Here is a 24,488-nt window from a genome sequence, read left to right on the forward strand (position 1 = left end):
CGCCCAGATCGGCTCGGCCAGCATGGCTCGCCCAGATTGGCTCGGCCAGGCTGGCTTGCCCACCATTTTTCAAGCACACTACCTCCCCTATATAATCCATTAGTGCAAGCCTTACTCTACATCAGAAATGTACATTCAGTGCACAAGTACCTTAAAACCCAATTCAATGAAAAATGTGACCAAACAACCATCCACGACACTGTTTTTGGAGCTCGGCCAGATTGGCTCGGCCAACATGGCTCGCCCAGATCAGCTTGGCCAGCATAGCTCGACCAGAACAGCTTGGCCAGATCAGGTCGGCTAGCATGGCTCGCCCAGATTAGCTCGGCTAGCATGGCTCGCCCAGATCAGCTCGGCTAGGCTGGCTCGCCCACCATTTTTCAAGCACACTACCTTCCCTATATAAGCCATTAGTGCAAGCCTTACTCTACATCAGAAATGTACATTCAGTGCACAAGTACCTTAAAACCCAATTCAATGAAAAATGTGACCGAATAGCCATCCACGACCCTATTTTTCATGAGGTTGTCAACAGAGACAAAGATTGGCATTGGTTAGGTGATTTGATTGCATCAGTCAGGGGGGTAAATTGATCAATTTTTGGAGACCGACTAGAATGGCTCGACGACCATTTTATATCGGAAGCTACCTGATTTGAGAATTATGACTCACGTAGAATGGCTCGGGTACCCATTTTACAAACTTAAAGAGTCGACTTGGTGGGCCGACCTGGCAGGGTGACTTGATGAACAAACGTAAAGAGTCGACTTGGTGAGAGTACTTGGTGGGCCGACCTGGCAAGGTGACCTAATGAACTAACTTAAAGAGTAGACTTGGTGAGAGTACTCCGTGGGCTGCCCTGGTCACGTGACTTGATGAACGAACTTAAAGAGTCAACTTGGTTGGCCGACTTGGCTGGGTGACTTTGATGAACGAACTTAAAGAGTCGACTCAGTGGGTCAAAATAGCGGGATGACTTGGTGAGAGTACTTGGTGGGCTGACCTGGCACGGTGACTCGATGAACGAACTTAGAGAGTCGACTTTGTGAGAGTGCTTAGTGGATCGAACTGGCAGGGTGACTTGATGAACGAACTTAAAGAGTCAACTTGGTGAGAGAACTTGGTGGGCCGAGCTGGCAGGGTGAATTGATGAACGAACCTAAAGAGTCGACTTTGTGAGAGTACTTGGTGGGCCGACCTAGCGGGGTGACTTGATGACCGAACTTAAAGGGTCAACTTGGTGAGAGTACTTGGTGGGCTGACCTGGCGGAGTGATTTGATGAACGAACTTAGAGAGTCAACTTTGTGAGAGTAATTGGTGGGGTGACTTGATGAACAAACCTAAAGAGTCAACCTAGTGAGAGTACTTGGTGGGCCGACCTGGCGGGGTGACTTGATGTGTCAACTTGGTGAGAGTACTTGGTGGGGTGACCTGGCACGGTGACTTGATGAACGAACTTAAAGAGTCAACCTTGCGGGCCGACTTGGCAGAGTGACTTCATGAACAAACTTAAAGAGTCTACTTGGTGGGCCGACCTAGCGGGGTGACTTGATGAACAAACTTAAAGAGTCGACTTGGTGAGAGTAATTTGTGGGCTGACCTGGCTGGGTGACTTGATGAATGAACTTAATGAGTCGACTTGGTGGGGTGACTTGATGAACGCACTTGAAGGGTTGACTTGGTGGGGTGACTCTATGGACAGACCTAAAGAGTTGACTTGGTGAGAGTACTTGGCGGGGCGACTTGATGAACAGACTTAAAGAGTCGACTTGGTGAGAGTACTTGGTCATGTGACTTGATGAGCGCACTTGAAGAATCGACTTGGTTAGAGTACTTAGTGGGGTGACTTGATGAACGGACTCAAGGATTCGACTTGCTGAGAGTACTTGGTGGCTCGACTTGATGAGCAGACTTAAAGAGTCCACTTGGTGAGAGTACTTGGTAGGGTGAACTGATGAACGGACTTAAAGAATTGACATGGTGGGAGTACTTGGTTGGCTAAACTGGTGGGGTGACTTGATGAACGGACATAAAGAGTTGACTTGGTGGGAGTACTTGGTTGGCCAAACTGGTACTTGTTCTGGTGACTTGATGAACGGACTTAAAGATTCGACTTGGTGGGGTCACTTGATGAAAGGACTTAAAGAGTTGACTTGGTGAGAATACTTGGTGGGGTGACTTGATGAAAGAACTTAAAGGGTCAACTTGGCGGGGTGACTTGGTGAACGGACCCAAAGAGTTGACTCGGTGAGAGCACTTGGTGGGGTGACCTGATGAACGGACTCAAAGAGTTGACTTGGTGAGAGTACTTGGTGGCTCGACTTGATGAGCAGACTCAAAGAGTCCACTTGGTGAGAGTACTTGGCAGGGTGAACTGATGAACGAACTTAAAGAGTCGACTTGGTGGGAGTACCTAGTGGGGTGACTTGATGAAGGGACATAAAGAGTCGACTTGGTGAGAGTACTTGTTCTCATGACTTGATGAACGGACTTAAACAGTCGACCTGGTGGGGAGACTTGATGAAAGGACTTAAAGAGTCGACTTGGTGAGAGTACTTGGTGGGGTGACTTGATGAACGCACTTGAACAATCGACTTGGTTAGAGTACTTGGTGGGGTGACTTGATGAATGGACACAAAGAGTCGAGTTGGTGAGGGTACTTGGTGGCTCGACTTGATGAGCAGACTTAAAGAGTCAACTTGGTGAGAGTACTTGGCGGTGTGAACTGATGAATGGACTTAAAGAGTCGATTTTCTGGGAGTACTTGGTGGGCCGACCTAGTGGGGTGACTTGATGAACGGACTTAAAGAGTCGACTTGGTTAGAGTACTTGTTATGGTGACTTGATGAACGGACTTGAAGAGTCGACTTGGTGCGGTGACTTGATGAAAGGACTTAAAGAGTCGACTTGGTGAGAGTACTTGGTGGGGCAACTTGATGAACGGACTTAAAGGGTCGAATTGGCGGGGTGACTTGATCAACACACTTGAAAGGTCGAGTTGGTGGGGTGACTTGATGAACGGACCTAAAGAGTTGACCGGGTGAGAGTACTTGGTGGGGTGACTTGATGAACAGAGTTAAAGAGTCGACTTGGTGAGAGTACATGGTCGGGTGACTTGATGAAAGCACTTGAAGAATTGACTTGGTTAGAGTACTTGGTGGGGTGACTTGATGAACGAACTTAGAGAGTCGACTTAGTGAGATAACTTGGTGACTTGGTGGGCCGACCTGGCCGGGTGACTTGATGAACGAACTTAAAGAGTCCACTTGGTGGGCCGACCTGGCAGGGTGACTTGATGAATGAACCTAAAGAGTCGACTTGGTGAGAGTACTTGGTGGGCAGACATAGTGGGGTGATTTGATGAACGAACTTAAAGAGTCAACTTGGTGAGAGTACTTGGTGGGGTGACTTGATGAACGAACCTAAAGAGTCAACTTGGTGGGCCGACCTGGCAGGGTGACTTGATGAACAAACTTAAAGAGTCGACTTGGTGGGCCGACCTGGCAGGGTAACTTGATGAACAAACTTAAAGAGTCGACTTGGTGAGAGTACTTAGTGGGCCGACCTGGCAAGGTGACTTGATGAACTAACTTAAAGAGTCGACTTGGTGAGAGTACTCGGTGGACTGACCTGGTCACATGACTTGATGAACAAACTTAAAGAGTCGACTTGGTGGGCTGACTTGGTGGGGTGACTCTATGAATGGACCTAAAGAGTTGACTTGGTGAGAGCACTTGGTGGGGTGACTTGATGAATAGACTCAAAGAGTCGACTTGGTGAGAGTACTTGGTAGGGTGACTTGATGAGTGCACTTGAAGAATTGACTTGGTTAGAGTACTTGGTGGGGTGACTTGATGAACGGACTCAAAGAGTCGACTTGCTGAGAGTACTTGGTGGCTCGACTTGATGAGCAAACTTAAAGAGTCGACTTGGTGGGCCAACTTGGTGGGGTGACTTGCCGACCTGGCCGGGTGACTTGATGAATGAACTTAAAGAGTCCACTTGGTGGGCCGACCTGGTGGGGTGACTTGATGAATGAACCTAAAGAGTCGACTTGGTGAGAGTACTTGGTGGGCAGACATAGCGGGGTGATTTGATGAGCGAACTTAAAGAGTCGACTTGGTGAGAGTACTTGGTGGGGTGACTTGATGAACGAACCTAAAGAGTCAACTTGGTGGGCCGTACTAGTATGGTGACTTGATGAACGAACTTAAAGAGTCAACTTGGTTGGCCGACCTGGTAGGGTGACTTGATGAACAAACTTAAAGAGTTGACTTGGTGAGAGTACTTGGTGGGCCGACCTGGCGGGGTGACTTGATGAACAAAGCTAAAGAGTCGACTTGGTGAGAGGACTCGGTGGGCTGACCTAGTCACGTGACTTGATGAAAAAACTTAAAGAGTCGACTTGTTCGGTCGACTTGGCTGGGTGACTTGATGAACGAACTTAAAGAGTCGACTTGGTGGGTCAAACTAGCGGGGTGACTTGGTGAGGGTACTTGGTGGGCTGACCCGGCAGGGTGACTTGATGAATGAACTTAGAGAGTCGACTTTGTGAGAGTACTTGGTGGGTCGAACTGGCGGGGTTACTTGATGATCGAACTTAAAGAGTCGACTTGGTGAGAGAACTTGGTGGGCCGAGCTGGCAGTTTGAATTGATGAACGAACCTAAAGAGTCGACTTTGTGAGAGTACTTGGTAGGCCGACCTGGCGAGGTGATTTGATGACCGAACTTAAAGGGTCGACTTGGTGAGAGTACTTGGCAGGCCGACCTCGTGGAGAGACTTGATGAACAAACTTAAAGAGTCAACTTGGTGAGAGTACTTGGTGGGGTTAATTGATGAACAAACCTAAAGAGTCGACTTGGTGAGAGTACTCAGTAGGCCGACCTGGCAGGGTGACTTGGTCATCAAACTTAAAGAGTCGACTTGGTGAGAGTACTTGGTGGGCTGACCTGGCGGGGTGACTTGATGAACGAACTTAAAGAGTCAACTTGGTGGGCCGACTTGGCAGAGTGACTTCATGAACGAACTTAAAGGGTCCACTTGGTGGGCCGACCTAGCGGGGTGACTTGATGAACGAAATTAAAGAGTCGACTTGGTGGGGTGACTTGATGAATGCAGTTGAAGGGTCGACTTTGTGGGCTGACTCTATGAACAGACCTAAAGAGTTGACTTGGTGAGAGCACTTGGTGGGGTCACTTGATGAACAGACTCAAAGAGTCAACTTGGTGAGAGTACTTGGTGGCTCGACTTGATGAGAGCACTTGAAGAATCGACTTGGTCAGAGTACTTGGTGGGGTGACTTGATGAACGGACTCAAAGAGTCAACTTGCTGAGAGTACTTGGTGGCTCGACTTGATGAGCAGACTTAAAGAGTCCACTTGGTGAGAGTACTTGGCGGGGTGAATTGATGAACGAACTTAAAGAATCAACTTGGTGGGAGTACTTGGTTGGCCGAACTGGAGGGGTGACTTGATGAACGGACATAAAGAGTCGACTTGGTGAGAGTACTTGTACTAGTTCAGGTGACTTGATGAATGGACTTAAAGAGTCAACTTGGTGGGGTAACTTGATGAAAGGACTTAAAGAGTCGACTTGGTGGGGTGACTTGATGAAAGGACTTAAAGAGTCGACTTGGTGAGAGTACTTGGTGGGGCAACTTGATGAACGAACTTAAAGGGTCAACTTAGTTAGAGTACTTGTTCTGGTGACTTGATGAACGGACTTGAAGAGTCGACTTGGTGGGGTGACTTGATGAAAGGACTTAAAGAGTCGACTTGGTGAGAGTACTTGGTGGGTGGAATTGATGAACGGACTTAAAGGGTCGACTTGGTTAGAGTACTTGTTCTGGTGACTTGATGAATGGACTTGAAGAGTCGACTTAGTGGGGTGAATTGATGAAAGGACTTAAAGAGTCAACTTGGTGAGAGTACTTGGTAGGGCGACTTGATGAACAAACTTAAAGGGTTGACTTGGCAGGGTGACTTGATGAACGGACCTAAAGAGTTGACTTGGTAAGAGTACTTGGTGGGGTGAACTGATGAACAGACTTAAAGAGTCGACCTGGTGGGCCGACCTGGTGGGGTGACTTGATGAACGGACTTATAGCGTTGACTTGGTGAGAGTACTTGTTCTAGTGACTTGATGAACGGACTTAAAGAGTCGGCTTGGTCGGGTGACTTGATGAAAGGACTTAAAGAGTCGACTTGGTGGGGTGACTTGATGAACGAACTTAAAGGGTCAACTTTGCGGGGTGACTTGATGAACGGACCTAAAGAGTTGACTTGGTGAGAGTACTCAGTGGGGTGACCTGATGAACAGACTTAGAGAGTCGACTTGGTGGGCTGACTTTCTTGGGTGACTTCATGAATGGACTTAAAGAGTCAACTTGGTGGAAGTACTTGGTGGGGTGACTTGACGAACGAACTTCAAGGGTCGACTTGACGAGGTGACTTGATGAACAATCCTAAAGAGTTGACTTGGTGAGAGTACTTTGTGTGGTGACTTGATGAACAGACTTAAAGAGTCGAATTGGTGAGAGTACTTGGTGGGGTGACTTGATGAACGCACTTGAAGAGTCGACTTGGTGGGGTGACTTTATGAACAGACCTAAAGAGTTGACCCGGTGAGAGTACTTGGTGGGGTGAATTGATCAACATAGTTAAAGAGTTGACTTGGTGAGAGTACTTCATTGGGTGACTTGATGAACGCACTTGAAGAATTGACTAGGTTAGAGTACTTGGTGGGGTGACTTGATGAACGAACTTAAAGATTCAACTTGGTGGACCGACATGGCGGGGTGACTTGATGAACGAACTTAGAGAGTCGACTTGGTGAGAGTACTTGGTGACTTGGTGTGCTGACCTGGCCGGGTGACTTGATGAACAAACTTAAAGAGTTGACTTGGTGAGAGTACTTGGTTGGCTGACCTAGTCACGTGGGTCAAACTAGCGGGGTGACTTGGTGAGAGGACTTGGTGGGCTAACCTGGCAGGGTGACTTGATGAACAAACTTAGAGAGTCGACTTTGTAAGAGTACTTGGTGGGTCGAACTAGTGGGGTGACTTGATGAACGAACTTAAAGAGTCGACCTGGTGAGAGACTTTGGTGGGCCGAGCTGGCAGGGTGAATTGATGAACGAACCTAAAGAGTCAACTTTGTGAGAGTACTTGGTGGGCCGACCTGGCGGGGTGACTTGATGACAAAACTTAAAGGGTCAACTTGGTGAGAGTACTTGGTGGGCCAACCTGGTGGAGTGACTTGATGAACGAACTTAAAGAATTGACTTGGTGAGAGTACTTGGTGGGGTGACCTGATGAACAAACCTAAAGAGTTGACCTGGTGAGAGTACTTGGTGGGCCGACCTGGCGGGGTGACTTGGTGAGCAAACTTAAAGAGTCGACTTGGTGAGAGTAGTTGGTGGGCTGACCTGGTGGGGTGACTTGATGAACAAACTTAAAGAGTCCACTTGGTGGGCCGACCTGGCGAGGTGACTTGATGAACGAACTTAAAGAGTCGACTTGGTGAGAGTAATTTGTGGGCTGACCTGGCGGGGTGACTTGATGAATGAACTTAAAGAGTCGACTTGGTGGGGTGACTTGATGAATGCACTTGAAGGGTCGACTTGGTGGGGTGACTCTATGAACGGACCTAAATAGTTGACTTGATGAGAGTACTTGGTGGGGTGACTTTATGAAAGGACTCAAAGATTCTACTTGGTGAGACTACTTGGTGGCTCGACTTGATGAGCAGACATAAAGAGTGAACTTGGTGAGAGTACTTTGAGGGGTGAACTAATGAGCAGACTTAAAGAGTCGACTTGGTAGGCTGACCCGGTGGGGTGACTTTATGGACGAACTTAAAGAGTCGACTTGGTTAGAGTACTTGTTCTAGTGACTTGATGAACGGACTTGAAGAGTCGACTTGGTGGGGTGACTTGATGAAAGGACTTAAAGAGTCAACTTGTTGAGAGTACTTGGTGGGGCGACTTGATGAACGGACTTAAAGGGTCGACTTGGCGAGATGACTTGATGAACGGACCTAAAGAATTGACTTGGTGAGAGTACTTGGTGAGGTGAACTGATGACCAAACTTAAAGGTGGGAGTACTTGGTGGGTCGACCTGGTGGGGTGACTTGATGAACGGACTTATAGAGTCGACTTGGTGAGAGTAGTTGTTCTAGTGACTTGATGAACGAACTTAAAGAGTCGGCTTGGTGGGTTGACTTGATGAAAGGACTTAAGGAGTCGACTTGGTGGGGTGACTTGATGAACGAACTTAAAGGGTCGACTTTGCAGGGTGACTCGATGAACGGACCTAAAGAGTTGACTTGGCGAGAGTACTCGGTGGGGTGACTTGATGAACAGACTTAGAGAGTCGACTTGGTGAGAGTACTTGGTGGGCCGACCTGGTTGGGTAACTTCGTGAACTGACTTAAAGAGTCGACTTGGTGGGGTGACTTGATGAATGGACTTCAAGGGTCGACTTGGCAAGGTGACTTGATGAACGGTCCTAAAGAGTTGACTTGGTGAGAGTACTTGGTGTGGTGACTTGATGAACAAACTTAAAGAGTCAAATTGGTGAGAGTACTTCGTGGGGTGACTTGATGAACATAGTTAAAGAGTCAACTTGGTGAGAGTACTTGGTCGGGTGACTTGATGAACGCAGTTGAAGAATCGACTTGGTTAGAGTACTTGGTGGGGTGACTTGATGAACGAACTTAAAGATTCAACTTGGTGGGCCGACTTGGCGGGGTGACTTGATGAACGAACTTAGAGAGTCAACTTGGTGAGAGTACTTGGTGACTTGGTGGGCCGACCTGGCCGGGTGACTTGTTGAACAAACTTAAAGAGTCGACTTGGTGAGAGTACTCGGTGGGCTGACCTGGTCACGTGACTTGATGAACAAACTTAAAGAGTCAACTTGGTGGGCCAACTTGGCCGGGTGACTTGATGAACGAACTTAAAGAGTTGACTTGGTGGGTCGAACTAGCGGGGTGACTTGGTGGGCTGACCTGGCAGGGTGACTTGATGAACGAACCTAGAGAGTCGACTTTGTGAGAGTACTTGGTGGGTCAAATTGGCGAGGTAACTTGATAAATGAACTTAAAGAGTCAACCAGGTGAGAGAACTTGGTGGGCCAAGCTGGCGGGGTGAATTGATGAATTAACCTAAAGAGTCAACTTTGTGAGAGTACTTGGTGGGCCGACCTGGCGGGGTGACTTGATGACCAAACTTAAAGGGTCGACTTAGTGAGAGTACTTGGCGGGCCGACCTGGCGGACCAACTTGATGAACGAGTCGACTTGGTGAGAGTACTTGGTGGGGTGACTTGATGAAAAAACCTAAAGAGTCGACCTGGTGAGAGTACTTGGTGGGCCGACCTGGTGGGGTGACTTGATGGGAAAACAAAAAGAGTTGACTTGGTGAGAGTACTTGGTGGGGTGACCTAGCGGGGTGACTTGATGAACGAACTTAAAGAGTCAACCTTGTGTGCCGACCTGGCAGAGTGACTTCATGAACGAACTTAAAGAGTCCACTTGGTGGGCTGACCTGGCGGGGTGACTTGATGAACAAACTTAAAGAGTCGACTTGGTGAGAGTAATTTGTAGGCTGACCTGGTGGGGTGACTTGATGAATGAACTTAAAGAGTCGACTTGGTGGGGTGACTTGATGAATGCACTTGAAGGGTCAACTTGGTGGGTTGACTCTATGAATGGACCTAAAGAGTTGACTTGGTGAGAGTACTTGGTTGGGTGACTTGATGAAAGGACTTAAAGAGTCGACTTGGTGAGAGTACTTGGTGGGGCAACTTGATGAACACACTTGAAGAATCAACTTGGTTAGAGTACTTGGTGGGGCGACTTGATGAACAGACTCAAAGAGTCAACTTGGTGAGAGTACTTGGCAGGGTGAACTGATGAACAAACTTAAAGAGTCGACTTGGTGGGCCGACCTGGTGGGGTGACTTTATGGATGGACTTAAAGAGTCGACTTGGTTAGAGTACTTGTTCTGGTGACTTGATGAACAGACTTGAAGAGTCGACTTCGTGGGGTGTCTTGATGAAAGGACTTAAAGAGTCGACTTGGTGAGAGTACTTGGTGGGGCGACTTGATGAACAGACTTAAAGGGTCAACTTGGTGGGGTGACTTGATGAACGGACGTAAGGAGTTGACTTGGTGAGAGTACTTGGAGGGGTGAACTGATGAACGGACTTAAAGAGTCGACTTGTTGGGTCGACCCGGTGGGGTGACTTGATGAATGGACTTATAGAGTCGACTTGGTGAGAGTAGTTGTTCTGGTGACTTGATGAACGGACTTGAAGAGTCGGCTTGGTGGGGTGACTTGATGAAAGGACTTAAAGAGTCGACTTGGTGGGGTGACTTGATGAACAAACTTAAAGGGTCAACTTTGGTGCGGTGACTCGATGAACAGAACTAAAGAGTTGACTTGGCAAGAGTACTCGATGGGGTGACCTAATGAACAGACTTAGAGAGTCAACTTGGTGAGAGTACTTGGTGGCCCAACCTGGTTGGGTGACTTCGTCAACTGACTTAAAGAGTCGACTTGGTGGGGTGACTTGATGAACGGACTTCAAGGGTCGACTTGGCAAGGTGACTTGATGAACGGTCCTAAAGAGTTGACTTGATGAGAGTACTTGGTGTGGTGACTTGATGAACAGACTTAAAGAGTCGAATTGGTGAGAGTACTTGGTGGGGTGACTTGATGAACATAGTTAAAGAGTCAACTTGGTGAGAGTACTTGGTCGGGTGACTTGATGAACGTACTTGAAGAATCGACTTGGTTAGAGTACTTGGTGGGGTGACTTGATTAACGAACTTAAAGATTCAACTTGGCGGGCTGACCTGGCGGGGTGACTTGATGAACAAACTTTGAGAGTTGACTTGGTGAGAGTACTTGGTGGGCCGACCTGGCCGGGTGACTTGATGAACGAACTTAGAGAGTCGACCTGGGGAGAGTACTTGGTGACTTGGTGGGCCGACCTGGCTGGGTGACTTGATGAACAAACTTAAAGAGTTGACTTGGTGAGAGTACTCAGTGGGCTGACCTGGTCACGTGACTTGATGAACGAACATAAAGAGTTGACTTCGTGGGCCGACTTGGCCGGGTGACTTGATGAACGAACTTAAAGAGTCGACTTGGTGGGTCAAACTAGCGGGGTGACTTGGTGGGCTAACCTGGGAGGGTGACTTGATGAATGAACCTAGAGAGTCAAATTTGTGAGAGTACTTGGTGGGTCAAACTGGCGGGGTGACTTGATGAACGAACTTAAAGAGTTGACCTGGTGAGAGAACTTGGTGGGCCGAGCTGGCGGGGTGAATTGATGAATGAACCTAAAGAGTCAACTTTGTGAGAGTACTTGGCAGGCCGACCTGGCGGGGTGACTTGATGACCAAACTTAAAGGGTCAACTTAGTAAGAGTACTTGGCGGGCCGACCTGGCAGAGTGACTTGATGAATGAGTTGACTTGGTGAGAGTACTTGGCGGGCCGACCTGGCGGAGCGACTTGATGAAAAAGTCGACTTGGTGAGAGTACTTGTTTGGGTGACTTGATGAACAAACCTAAAGAGTCGACCTGGTGAGAGTACTTGGTGGGCCGACCTGGCGGGGTGACTTGATGGGAAAACATAAAGAGTCGACTTGGTGAGAGTACATGGTGGGGTGACCTGGCAGGGTGACTTGATGAACGAACTTAAAGAGTCCACTTGGTGGGCCGACCTGGCAAGGTGACTTGATGAACAAACTTAAAGAGTCAACTTGGTGAGAGTAATTTGTGGGATGACCTGGCAGGGTGACTTGATCAATGAACTTAAAGAGTTGACTTGGTGGGGTGACTTGATGAACGCACTTGAAGGGTTGACTTGGTGGGGTGACTCTATGAACGGACCTAAAGAGTTGACTTGGTGAGAGTACTTGGTGGGGTGACTTGATGAAAGGACTTAAAGAGTCGACTTGGTGAGAGTACTTGGTGGGGTGACTTGATGAACGCACTTGAAGAATCGACTTGGTTAGAGTACTTGGTGGGGCGACTTGATGAACAGACTCAAAGAGTCAACTTGGTGAGAGTACTTGGCAGGGTGAACTGATGAACAGACTTAAAGAGTCAACTTGGTGGGCCGACCTGGTGGGGTAACTTTATGAACGGACTTAAAGAGTCGACTTGGTTAGAGTACTTGTTCTGGTGACTTGATGAACGGACTTGAAGAGTCAACTTGGTGGGGTGACTTGATGAAAGGACTTAAAGAGTCAACTTGGTGAGAGTACTTGGTGGGGCGACTTGATGAATGGACTTAAAGGGTCGACTTGGCGGGGTGACTTGATGAACGGACCTAAGGAGTTGACTTGGTGAGAGTACTTGGCGGGGTGAACTGATGAACGGACTTAAAGAGTCGACTTGGTGGACCGACCCGGTGGGGTGACTTGATGAACGGACTTATAGAGTTGACTTGGTTAGAGTAGTTGTTCTGGTGATTTGATGAACGGACTTGAAGAGTCGACTTGGTGGGGTGACTTGATGAAAGGACTTAAAGGGTCGACTTTGCGGGGTGACTCGATGAACGGACCTAAAGAGTTGACTTGGCGAGAGTACTCGGTGGGGTGACCTGATGAACAGACATAGAGAGTCGACTTGGTGAGAGTACTTGGTGGGCCGACCTGGTTGGGTGACTTCGTGAACTGACTTAAAGAGTCGACTTGGTGGGGTGACTTGATGAACTGACTTCAAGGGTCGACTTGGCAAGGTGACTTGATGAACGGTCCTAAAGAGTTGACTTGGTGAGAGTACTTGGTGTGGTGACTTGATGAACAGACTTAAAGAGTCAAATTGGTGAGAGTACTTGGTGGGGTGACTTGATGAACATAGTTAAAGAGTCGACTTGGTGAGAGTACTTGGTCGGGTGACTTGATGAACGTACTTGAAGAATCGACTTGGTTAGAGTACTCGGTGGGGTGACTTGATTAACGAACTTAAAGATTCAACTTGGCGGGCTGACCTGGCGGGGTGACTTGATGAACAAACTTTGAGAGTTGACTTGGTGAGAGTACTTGGTGGGCCGACCTGGCCGGGTGACTTGATGAACAAACTTAAAGAGTCGACTTGGTGAGAGTACTTGGTGGGCTAACCCGGTCACGTGACTTGATGAACAAACTTAAAGAGTCGACTTGGTTGGTCGAACTAGCGGGGTGACTTGGTGAGAGTACTTGGTGGGCTGACCTGGTAGGGTGACTTGATGAACGAACTTAGAGAGTCGACTTTGTGAGAGTACTTGGTAGGTCAAACTGGTGGGGTGACTTGATGAACGAACTCAAAGAGTCAACTTGGTGAGAGTACTTGGTGGCTCGACTTGATGAGCAGACTTAAAGAGTCAACTTGGTGAGAGTGGACCTAACGGGGCGAGGTTGTGAGTGGGCCTAACGGGGCAAGTTGGTGGGGCAACTTGGCGAGTGGAATTAGAGAGCCAACATGGTGAGGTGACTCGACGAGTTGGTTCGGTTAGATGACATGGTGAGCTGACTTGGCGAGTCGACCTGGCGAGCGAACTTAAAGAGTCGACTTGGCAACGTACTCGAGTCGACTTGGTGAGGTGACCTGGCGAGCGGGCTCAAAGAGTCAACATGGTGAGGCAACTCATTGAGTCAACATGGTGAGGCAACTCATGGTGAGAAGATATCCTTGAGGCAACTTGGTGGGCCTACTTGATTAGTCAACTTGGTGAGCCAACCTGACGAGCTGACACGGTGAGCGAGCTTAAAGAGGCGACAACTTGGTGGGGTAACTCAGCAAGCCAACTTATCGAGGTGAGATGGTGAGTCAACTTAGTGAGCTGACTTGGTGAGCGCACTTAAAGAGTCAACTTCGTGAGGTGACTCGGCGAGTTAGCTCACTGATGCGACTTGGGCGGGCTGACCTGGCGAGCAAACTTAAAGAGGCGACTTGGGTGGGCTGACCTGGTGAGCAAACTTAAAGAGTTGACTTGGAAATGTACTTGAACATCCGACTTGGTGAGCTAACATGGTGAGTGGGCTTAGAGAAGCAACTCGATTGGGCAACTTGGCGAGCACACTTGCTGCGGCAAGGTGGTAAAATGACAAGGTGATTCGACTTGGTGAGCTGACTTGGTGAGCGAACTTAAGGGATTGACTTGGTGAGGAAACCTAAATAGTCAACTCGATGAGCTGACTTGGGGAGCTGACATGGTGAGCGGTCTTAAAGAAGAGGCGACCTGGTAAGGCGAGACGGTAAGTCATCTTGGTGAGCCAATTCTTAAAGAGTTAATTCTTGATTTGGCAAAGACCACATGTTCAGATGACTTGGTGAGCTGATTTGGCTAGTGAAATTGGCAAGCAAACTTATAGAATCGACTTGCTATCCCCAGCCAGGATCGCACACCTGGGTCGACCCAACTTGGGTCACCCGACTCCGTCACCCCAGCCTCGGGCGACCTGACTGGGTCGCCAGAGTGGATTGACAAGGGGGAAAAAAAAAAATCATGGGAGGCCCTGTACAGCGAAAAGCGCTAAATTTTGGGCATTACAAAAAAAAAAAAAAACAAGTTACCCACTTTTGGATCACGCACAAGTTTCAGTTCACGTATTGTCGAGCCGACTCGAGGCGTTACGCCTAGCTAGCCAGATTCGAGGTAGGGTAGCCGAAATAATCCGATTTGAGAATTTTCTTTATAAAAAGAGATCATGATAGGCCCCATAAGGCAAAAAAGAATGAAATTTTGGGAGTTCAAAAAAAACGTTACCCAGTTTTGGATTGCGCACAGGGCTCGGGTCACGTAGCATCAACGTGCCCTAGGTGACATGATTCGAGCAAAAAGTCGACGGTGGCATGAGTCGTGCAAAAACATTGGAGGCCATTAAGGCTCGAGGCGCTTCGAGTCAAGGTTGCTGAGGCGGGTCGGGTTGAAAACTTTGGGCATTAACCAAAAAGAAAAAGTTAACCACTTTTGGATCACGTACATGGCTCGGGGCACTTAGAATCAAGTCAAGCACGGTGACATGAGTCGTGCAAAAAATTTGGAGATGACTCGAGTTGGGGCATCCGACTCTATCTGAGTTCAAAAATTTGGGACTTGACAAAAAAAAAGAAAAATGAAAAAGTTACTCGGTTTTGGATCACGTAAGTGACTCGGAACTCTCAGAATCAAGGCAAGTGCGGTTACATGAGTCGAGCGAAAAAAAAAAAATGGAGGCTGTTAAGGCTCGAGGCAATTCGAGTTGGGGTAGCTGAGTCGATTCGAAAGCTTTGGCCGTTAGCCAAAAAAAGAGTTAATTGCTTTTGGATCACGTACATGACTTGGGGCGCATAGAATCAAGTCAAGCACGGTGACATGAGTGGTTCAAAAAAATTGCAGGCGATTAAGGCTCGAGGCGATTTGAGTCGGGGTTGCTGACACAATTTGGGTTGAAATCTTTGGGTGTTAACCAAAGAAGGAAGAAGTTAACCACTTTCGGATCACGTACATGACTCAAGGCACCAAGTCAAGCACGGCGACATGAGTCCTGCAAAAAAAATGGAGGTGGTTAAGGCTCGAGGCGATACGAGTCGGGGTTGCCGACATAATTTAGGTTGAAAACTTTGGGATTCAGAGCACTGGGAAGAAATCACATTGCGTCAGCATCCGCAGGGACCATCACAATGCTTTGTTTTAATTAAACAGTCAGATTCCCCTTGTCCGTACCAGTTCTGAGTCCATTGTTCACTGCCTAGGGAAAGCCCTCCGAAGGGGGCATCCTGCGTCTGTCACCCGATCGGCACGCGACGACCCACCCTCACCGCGAGAGCAGCTCGGGCAGGCCACCAACAGCCCATGAGTTTGGGGCACAGACCCCTAGGCCCAGCCCTCAAAGCCAATCCTTTTCCCAAAGTTACGGATCCATTTTGCCTACTTCCCTTACCTACATTGTTTTATTAACCAAAGGCTGTTCACCTTGGAGACCTGATGCGGTTATGAGTAGGACCGGGCATGAATGGTACTCGGTCCTCTAGATTTTAAAGGGCCACCGAAGGCGCACCGGACACCACGGGATGTGCGGTGCTCTTCCAGCCGCTGGACCCTATCTCTGGTTGAATCAATTTCAGGGTGGGAAGGCTGTTAAAAAGAAAAGATAACTCTTCTCGGGGCCCCTGCCGATGTCTCTAGATTTCCTAACATTGCCGTCCGCCGCCACGTCCCGGTTCAGGAATATTAACCCGATTCCCTTTCGATGATCACGCAAAGTGCACCCTTGAAATAGGGTTTCCCCATCTCTTAGGATCGACTAACCCATGTCCAAGTGCTGTTCACATGGACCCTTTCCCCACTTCAGTATTCAAAGTTGTCATTTGAATATTTGCTACTACCACCAAGATCTGCACCGGGGGCCGGTCCACCCAGGCTCACGCCCAAGGTTTCGCAACAACCCCCGCATCCTCCTACTCATTGGAGCCTGGCACTTGCCCCGACGACTGAGTATAGGTTGCGCACTTTAGCGCCATCCATTTTTGGGGCTAGTTGATTCGGTAGGTGAGTTGTTACACACTCCTTAGCGGATTTCGACTTCCATGACCACCGTCCTGCTGTCTTAATCAACCAACACCCTTTGTGGGATCTAGGTTAGCATGCAATTTGGCACCGTAGCTCAGCTTTCGGTTCATCCCGCATCGCCAGTTCTGCTTACCAAAAATGGCCCACTTGGAGCTCGCAATTCCATGGCACGGCTCAATAGAGCAGCCGCGCTGACTTACCTATTTAAAGGTTGAGAATAGGTCAAGGGCATTATGCCCCCGATGCCTCTAATCATTTGCTTTACTTGATAAAACTCGAACATGAGCTCCAGCTATCCTGAGGGAAACTTCGGAGGAAACCAGCTACTAGACAGTTCGATTAGTCTTTCGCCCCTATACCCAAGTCAGACAAACAATTTGCACGTTAGTATCGCTGCGGGCCTCCACTAGAGTTTCCTCTGGCTTCGCCCTGCTCAGGCATAGTTCACCATCTTTTGGGTCCCAACAGGTGTGCTCGCACTCAAACCCTTCATAGAAGATCAAGGTCAGTCGGTGGTGCACCCCCCGAGAGGGGATCTCGCCAGTCAGCTTCCTTGCGCCTCACGGGTTTTCCCAACCTGCCAACTCACACACATGTTAGACTCCTTGGTCCGTGTTTCAAGACGGGTCGGATGGAAAGCCTGTTGGCTAGGGCCACGAGCGCATAGGTGCCTGAGAGCCCACCGTAAAGGTGCACACTTTGCTCCTTGACCGCCGTGATGAAAGTATTTGTGTGACCAAGAAGGTCGCGCTTGTGCCGCCACGACAGCCCGCGCTAGCATGTCCCCCGAACTGAGCAAAGGACCGGCTCACACCATTCCGCATCCGACAGGGGCACATCACCGACCTCCATCCGCTTCCCTCCCAACAATTTCAAGCACTCTTTAACTCTCTTTTCAAAGTCCTTTTCATCTTTCCCTCATGGTACTTGTTCGTTATCGGTCTCTCGCCCGTATTTAGCCTTGGACGAAATTTACCACCCGATTAGCGCTGCATTCCCAAACAACCTGACTCGCCGACAGCGCCTCGTGGTGCGATAGGGTCCGGGCCTGACGGGGCTCTCACCCTCTCCGGTGCCCCCTTCCAAGGGACTTGGGCTTGGTCTGTTGCTGAGGACGCTTCTATAGACTACAATTCGACAGGCGCGGCTATCAATTTTCATGCTGGGCACTTCCTAGTTCGCTCACTGTTACTAGGGGAATCTTGGTAAGTTTCTTTTCCTCCATTTAGTGATATGCTTAAACTTAGCGGGTACTCACGCCTGACTTGGGGATACGGTAGAGATGCAGCAATGCCCAAATTGCAGTGGGCCGCTGAGCCCAGAATAAAGTTCCTCGCGAGGAATCATTCGATCGGTGCAAACCAATGCCAGCCTTTGCGAGCCACCGCTCGTCGCGATGGATCGATGGACCTCGTGCTCATTTCAGCCAACCGCGCGCCACTTGCAGATGTGGATGGCCATCTCCGCTCCTCATTGGGGAGGGCAAAATTTTGTAGTGTGATGCCCAAGTAGACGTGCCCTTGGCCGAGGCCTCAGGCACAACTTGCGTTCAAAGACTTGATAATTCACGAGATTCTGCAATTCACATTAAGTATCGCATTTTGCTACATTCTTCATCGTGGCGAGAGCCAAGATATCCGTTGCCAAGAGTCATGATTTTGTTTTGCTTTTGTCTTTCGGCAACCCAAGCGCGCAAGGTGCTGGCTCGCACTTTTTTCTTTGGATTTCTAAGGTGCGCGATGCACCCGTGTGTTGGGTGGTTGACACATCCCGAACCCTAAGCACCCAATGGGTGCGACAAGGAATGCTATGGTGTGTCCTTGCCCCATCACCTCGCAAAGGTGGGAAGCAATGCATGGGAGAGCCGTGTTAGCGGATGGGGCCCCTGACCTGCAAATCATGCGAGTGCACCCATCCTAAACATAGAATGCTCCAAGCGACGAGTCAACACACTTGGGCAAGGCAACGGGGGGTTGCGGCAGTCCCGACTTGCCACAGTCGAAATGATGGATCCCTAGCACAGTGCCACGCACGCGATCGGACCATGAAATCTTAGCAGTGGGGGATGAGGCTCGGACCCCCTCTAAACTACAACCGAGGAAAGACCTCTCGCTCCGACATGGAGATTGTTCAAAGGCACCTATCCTAATCCAGATGGCATTCGAGTCTCTTCTTCACCCCGCGGGGAATCCACGCTTTCAATCACGGGCATTCGATGTGACCCTCGACCTCGACGGCGCTGGACCTGTAGCTTGGCCATCTAGCACATCGCTACAGGGCTGAGTGTCTGCACGTCGCCGAGATTTTAGGGGCAGGGAGGAGGCCAGCTCCATCCCCTACATGATTTAGGGTCTCAAATCGACAATGATCCTACCACAGGTTCACCTACGGTAACCTTGTTACGAATTCTCCTTCCTCTAAATGATAAGGTTTAGTGAACTTCTCGTGATGTCTCCGATAGGAACCGCCATCGTCACCGCGATCCGAACACTTCACCGGATCATTCAATTGGTAGGAACGACGGGTGGTGTGTACAAAGGGCAGGGACATAGTCAACGTGAGCTGATGACTTGCGCTTACTAGGAATTCCTCATTGAAGATCAATAATTGCAATGGTCTATCCCCATCATGATGCAATTTGGCAAGATTTCCCAAACCTTTCGCGCCAGGGAGAGAAACTCGTTGGTTGCATCAGTGTAGCGCATGTGCAGCCCAGAACATCTAAGGGCATCACAGACATGTTATTGCCTCAAACTTCCATGGCCTAGGAGGCCATAGTCCCTCTAAGAAGCTGGCTGCGAAGGGGAACCTCCGCGTAGCTAGTTAGCAGGCTGAGGTCTCATTCATTAATGGAATTAACCAGACAAATTGCTCCACCAACTAAGAACAACCATGCACCACCACCCATAGAACCAAGAAAGAGCCCTCAATCTGTCAATCCTTAATATGTCTGGACCTGGTAAGTTTCCCCGTGTTGAGTCAAATTAATCTGTAGGCTCCACTCCTGGTGGTGCCCTTCCATCAATTCCTTTAAATTTCAGCCTTGCGACCATACTCCCCCCAGAACCCAAACACTTTGATTTCTCAGAAGGTGTTGGCGGAGTCCTTAGAGCAACATCTGTCGATCCCTAGTCGGCATCGTTTATGGTTGAGACTAGGACGGTATCTGATCGTCTTTGAGCCCCCAACTTTTATTCTTGATTAATGAAAACATCCTTGGAAAATGCTTTCGCAGTGGTTCATCTTCCATAAATCCAATAATTTCACCTCTGACAATGAAATACGAATGCCCTCGACAGTCCCTATTAATCATTACTCCGGTCCCGAAGGCCAACGGAACAGGACCAGACTCCTATCGCGTTATTCCATGCTAATGTATTCAGAGCATAGGCTTGCTTTGAGCACTCTAATTTTTTCAAAGTAATGGTGTCGGAACCGTGACCCAGCCAATTAAGGCCAGGAACATGCCGCCGGCAGAAGGGATGTGAGGGCTAGTGCACACCCAAGTAGCAAAGTACCATCAAAGAAACTATAACTGATTTAATGAGCCATGAGCATATGACTACTGGCAGGATTGACCAGGTAGCTTCTAACAACAAGGGGGACCCCCAAGGCTTGCTATAGCCAAGGGATGCCCACCATGATGGGAAACCAAAATTTGCATTCGCTCCGTCATGCATCCAAACATAATTCGCCGCATAAGCAACAAGAATGACGTTCACAGCACATGCAGGACTCACAATGATCAAAGATTTCACACAAGAGGAAAGTGTCCCATCGTCAACCGGAGAGGGCCGAATAGGGAGCCTCAGTTCACAGGCACCTGGGAAGAACATCCCGTACAAAACCCTTTACCCTCGAACTTGCTGTCGCCACTACTCGAAAAGAAGCCTCGAGTCTGTACGAGATGCACCACGCACGTAACCACCTCAATTGTAAGGCCACTCAGAGACATCCATTTCCCAGGCATATGCCTCCTACATGCCTGTTGAGGTGCACCCACACAGACAAAATCCTTCTCGATCGTAACAAACCTTTTCCCACGATGAAGAGCTGGTTGTCGATGTGCCAACGGAGACTACCGTGCTGAAGGGTGAAGGGTCGTGCGAGTCAAAAACATTGCTGGTTATGCAATTGGCGGGGGCATCACTGTGCACGCGACCACCTCAATTATAAGGCTGCTCAAGGGCATCATGTATAACACCCCCTCCGCACATTTATAGGTGATGAGAGCCCACTCACATACATGAACATGTCTAACCTCTGGAAAATTTCTCCTTTCTCAGCACAGCCTCGCTAACCATTTCCTGTGACACGTGATCTGCCAGTGCAGGTACAGAAAAGTTCTTGCAGGTGAACACTCACACTAGCATTGTTGGACAAGCTTCAATCTCATGCACATGCACATACCGAAGAACTACACTGCGAGGGAACCCACCCGCGAGCACCCACATCTCAGCAAAAAGCATTTGTGTGATTTCTTCCCCTAGACAGACACGTTGGGCCTGCACTTGTCGGAGCATTGCAAAGACGAGTGCTCTGGTTCGCAGGAGCCTGAGAAGAACATCTCGTACAAAACCCGTTCCCCCAAAATGCTCGAATCACAAATGCTCACAGCGGAGTCATAATGCAAAGATGTACACCGCGCATGCGACTGAGTCAGGACACTCAGAGACATCCATTTCCTAGGCATATGCCCCCTACATGCTTTTTGGTGCACCCCGTACAAACGGCCATACTTTGACAAGCCCTCCCAGAATTTTGCATCTGAAGAGAGATGAAATGCCTTGGGCTTTTTGTCCACACAATGCAAACACCGAATGCTCTCTTTAGGGGGGAGCTGAAGAAGAGTATCTCCCGTAGAACCCATGAGCCGTAGCCATTCGGATCGCACAGGGCAGGATAGGGCATGGAGAGTTTCCGCATCCAAAAAAAAATTATCGGGAATACTCTACGCTTCTACTGGCCTGGACCACAAAGGCTGTCATGATAGTGCCATGCACATCTACAGGATGAGACAGTGAAGAGGTGAGCACACATTGAGAATGCACTAGTGAATAAATTATGCAGCAACCAAACCTTTCGCCAGCCCCCCTCTCAATCCCAAGGCTCTACCAATCGGAAAAAACTTAGGGTGGAGAGTGGACCCTTGATGAAATTAGGGACGTCGAGCAATGCACCCATGCGACCATCTCTTTCCTTCTTGCCGTCCAAGCAGGATAAAAATGCAATGATAGAATGTCCCAATGAGACAGAGCCCTTGGCTAAAAGATACAACTCCATGCACACTCAGCAACAAGCGCATCTTAGAATCGAACACCAAATGTGTAGTGTGTTGCAAGTTGTGCAGACACCTACATATAGGGTACTTCCCACTAGCTGAGTGACAAGAAAAAATGATCTAAAGGAGTGTCCAGGAATAGCACCCTCGAGGGTGGGCTTCATGCCCCTCTAATTGATTCAACGTCGGCGTCCACTGTTTCAAAATCTGACATATCCATCCGCCCTAACAGCGGCGTTGAATCAATGAGGGGGGCACGAGAGAGGCTCGTGGAAACCACCTCTCCCATTGTAGCCGTGATAGGCATGCAAAAATTCTTTTGCTAGAGCACCAAGCACCCACCTCATGGCTATAGACAAGGGCTCACCATTAGATCAACTTCGAAATCGCAGAACAGACGTGGTGTAGAATGGCAACCGCTGCCAAGTCTCTTCCGTAGTTGCGTCGGTCGAGTGATCGAAGAAGGTGATCTAAGAGAGGGTCCAAGCATAGGCATTCATTGGGGGATTCGCGTCAATGGCATAAATTTATACAATACCCAAGCAACACCAGACGGAGGTGCTAGATGAGGGCTCCCATTTTAGATCGAGTTTTAAAATCACCAAGTAGACACGGTGAGGACTGGCAACCGCTGCCAAACCTTTTTCCAAAATTGTGCCAGCTGAGTGACAAGAAAACATGATCTAAAGGAGAGTCAAGGAATAGCACATCGAGGGTGGGCTTCATGCCCCTCTAATTGATTCAACATCGGTGTCCACCGTTTCAAAAACTGACATATCCATCCGCCTTGACACCGGCATTGAATCAATGAGAGGGGCACAGGAGAGGCTCGCGGCAACCACCTCTCCTATATAAGCTATTAGTGTGAGGCTCGCTCTGCACTAGAAATTATCGAACACACTGACAACTGCCTTAAAAATCCAAAAACTTTTAAATTCTGACCAAACAGCCATTCACGACCCAATTTTTTATGAGGTCGGCAGAGGAGCAAAAGATTGTAATCGGTTAGGAGATGCGAGTTCATGGAGCCAAGGGACTAAAATGGTCATCGAGCTCATCCGATCAACTGGATGAATTTCACCTTGAAGGGGGCCCAATCAAAAAGTTTCGGAGGTCATCTCCTAGAACTCTCAAGAACAAGGCCCATCTTACATGCAAACTCTACTACTGTGCAAACATAGGTTGCAATTAAAGAGAAATTGTGAGGCCGTCACAATGGCCCGAGGCCAATGCTCTGACTAAGTCAATTTTCTCTTGCAATCACCATGCCGCCGTTCACAGAGAGATCTCCCCATTCACTTGTGATGCAACACACAATCTAGGTGCTAGACGCGAGCTCGCCCTTGAAAGAAAGACCATTTTCCAAGACATCACTCGATGACACATTGGAATGACAACCACTGTCGAAACATTCCCAATGTTGTGCCGATCGAGTTGGCATAGAGGCAACCTTAGGGAGCTCTCGCATAGCAATCAGGATGTGCTTTCATACCCATCTCTCATAAAAACCAATGTTAGCCGTGAACAAATTTAGAATCCAAGGCTCGTATCCATCGATATCGTCGGCACTGGGTCTATATATTCAAAGGCCACGGAGAGGTTCTGATAAGAGAAGCTCCCCTGCTCGCCCGCACAAACATCCCAAATGCTAGACGCAAGCTCCCACCCTTAGCATTGCTCTCCAGATCGCCGCAATGACACATTGAAACGACAACCGCTGTCAAACAACTCCCGAATTTGTGCCGATGGAGTGAGAAAGAAGAGCAACTTTGGGGATCCACGCATAGCACACGGGCTGTGCTGCTTCATTCCACTCTTATATACAGATCCGATGTTGTTGATTTCATTTGGAATCTGAGGCTGCATTCATTCTTGCTCACACAAGCAATGGCTCTTCTCATCGAATGGCCATGGGGAGCTTCCGATTACAAAGGCTCCCTTGTCACTCGTGATGCACAACCCAACTGCTAGAAGACGGCTCGCCCTTCCAATCACTGCCCAGGCAACCACCAAAATGGAACCATTGGGAATGACAACCGCTGCCGAACCATTCCAAAAATTTTGTGCCAAAGAAGTTGTTGCAAAGAGAACCACTCTGGGGAGAGAGCACTCGCATAGCAAAATCGGGATGGCTTCACGACCCTTCCAATAGAAACGATGCTAGTGCCAATATTCCAAATCTTAATAACGTGTCTTTCTCAAACACCAGTACTGATTCTATTCGGGAGGGTCACTGAGAGCTTTTGTTATCAAAGCCCCCCATTGTAGCCGTGATAGGCATGCCAAAAATATTTGCTAGAGTGCCAAGCACCCCACCTCATGACTAGAGACAAGGGCTCGCCATTAAGATCAACTTCGAAATCGCAGAACAAACGCGCTATAGAATGGCAACTGCTGCCAAGTCTCTTCTGTAATTGCATCGGTCGAGTGATCGAAGAAGGTGATCTAAGAGAGGGTCCAAGCATAGGCATTCATTGGGGGATTCGCACTGATAGCAAAAATTCATGCAATACCCGAGCAACACCAGACGGAGGTGCTAGACAAGGGCTCCCATTTTAGATCAAGTTTTAAAATCACCAAGTAGACGCCGTGAGGGCTGGCAACCGCTGCCAAACCTTTTTCCTAAATTGTGCCAGCTGAGTGACAAGAAAAC

At 48.8% G+C, this 24,488-nt stretch overlaps 1 non-coding gene and 2 pseudogenes across 1 annotated transcript; all 3 read right to left on the minus strand.

Moving 5' to 3' along the window:
• Positions 1-15,940: 15,940 nt before the first annotated feature.
• On the minus strand, positions 15,941-17,805 carry LOC149573661 (25S ribosomal RNA; annotated as a pseudogene).
• A 247-nt stretch (positions 17,806-18,052) lies between these two features.
• Positions 18,053-18,206, minus strand: LOC149573662 (5.8S ribosomal RNA). Its single transcript, XR_016361208.1, has one exon. It is a non-coding gene; the product is annotated as a 5.8S ribosomal RNA (ribosomal RNA).
• Positions 18,207-18,916: 710 nt separating this feature from the next.
• LOC149573663 (18S ribosomal RNA) lies at positions 18,917-20,139 on the minus strand (annotated as a pseudogene).
• Positions 20,140-24,488: the final 4,349 nt, after the last annotated feature.

This window comes from Cupressus sempervirens, chromosome 2 (assembly GCF_028749045.1).
Source record: "Cupressus sempervirens isolate cs-2001-9-10 chromosome 2, ASM2874904v1, whole genome shotgun sequence".
Classification (NCBI taxonomy): Eukaryota; Viridiplantae; Streptophyta; class Pinopsida; order Cupressales; family Cupressaceae; genus Cupressus; species Cupressus sempervirens.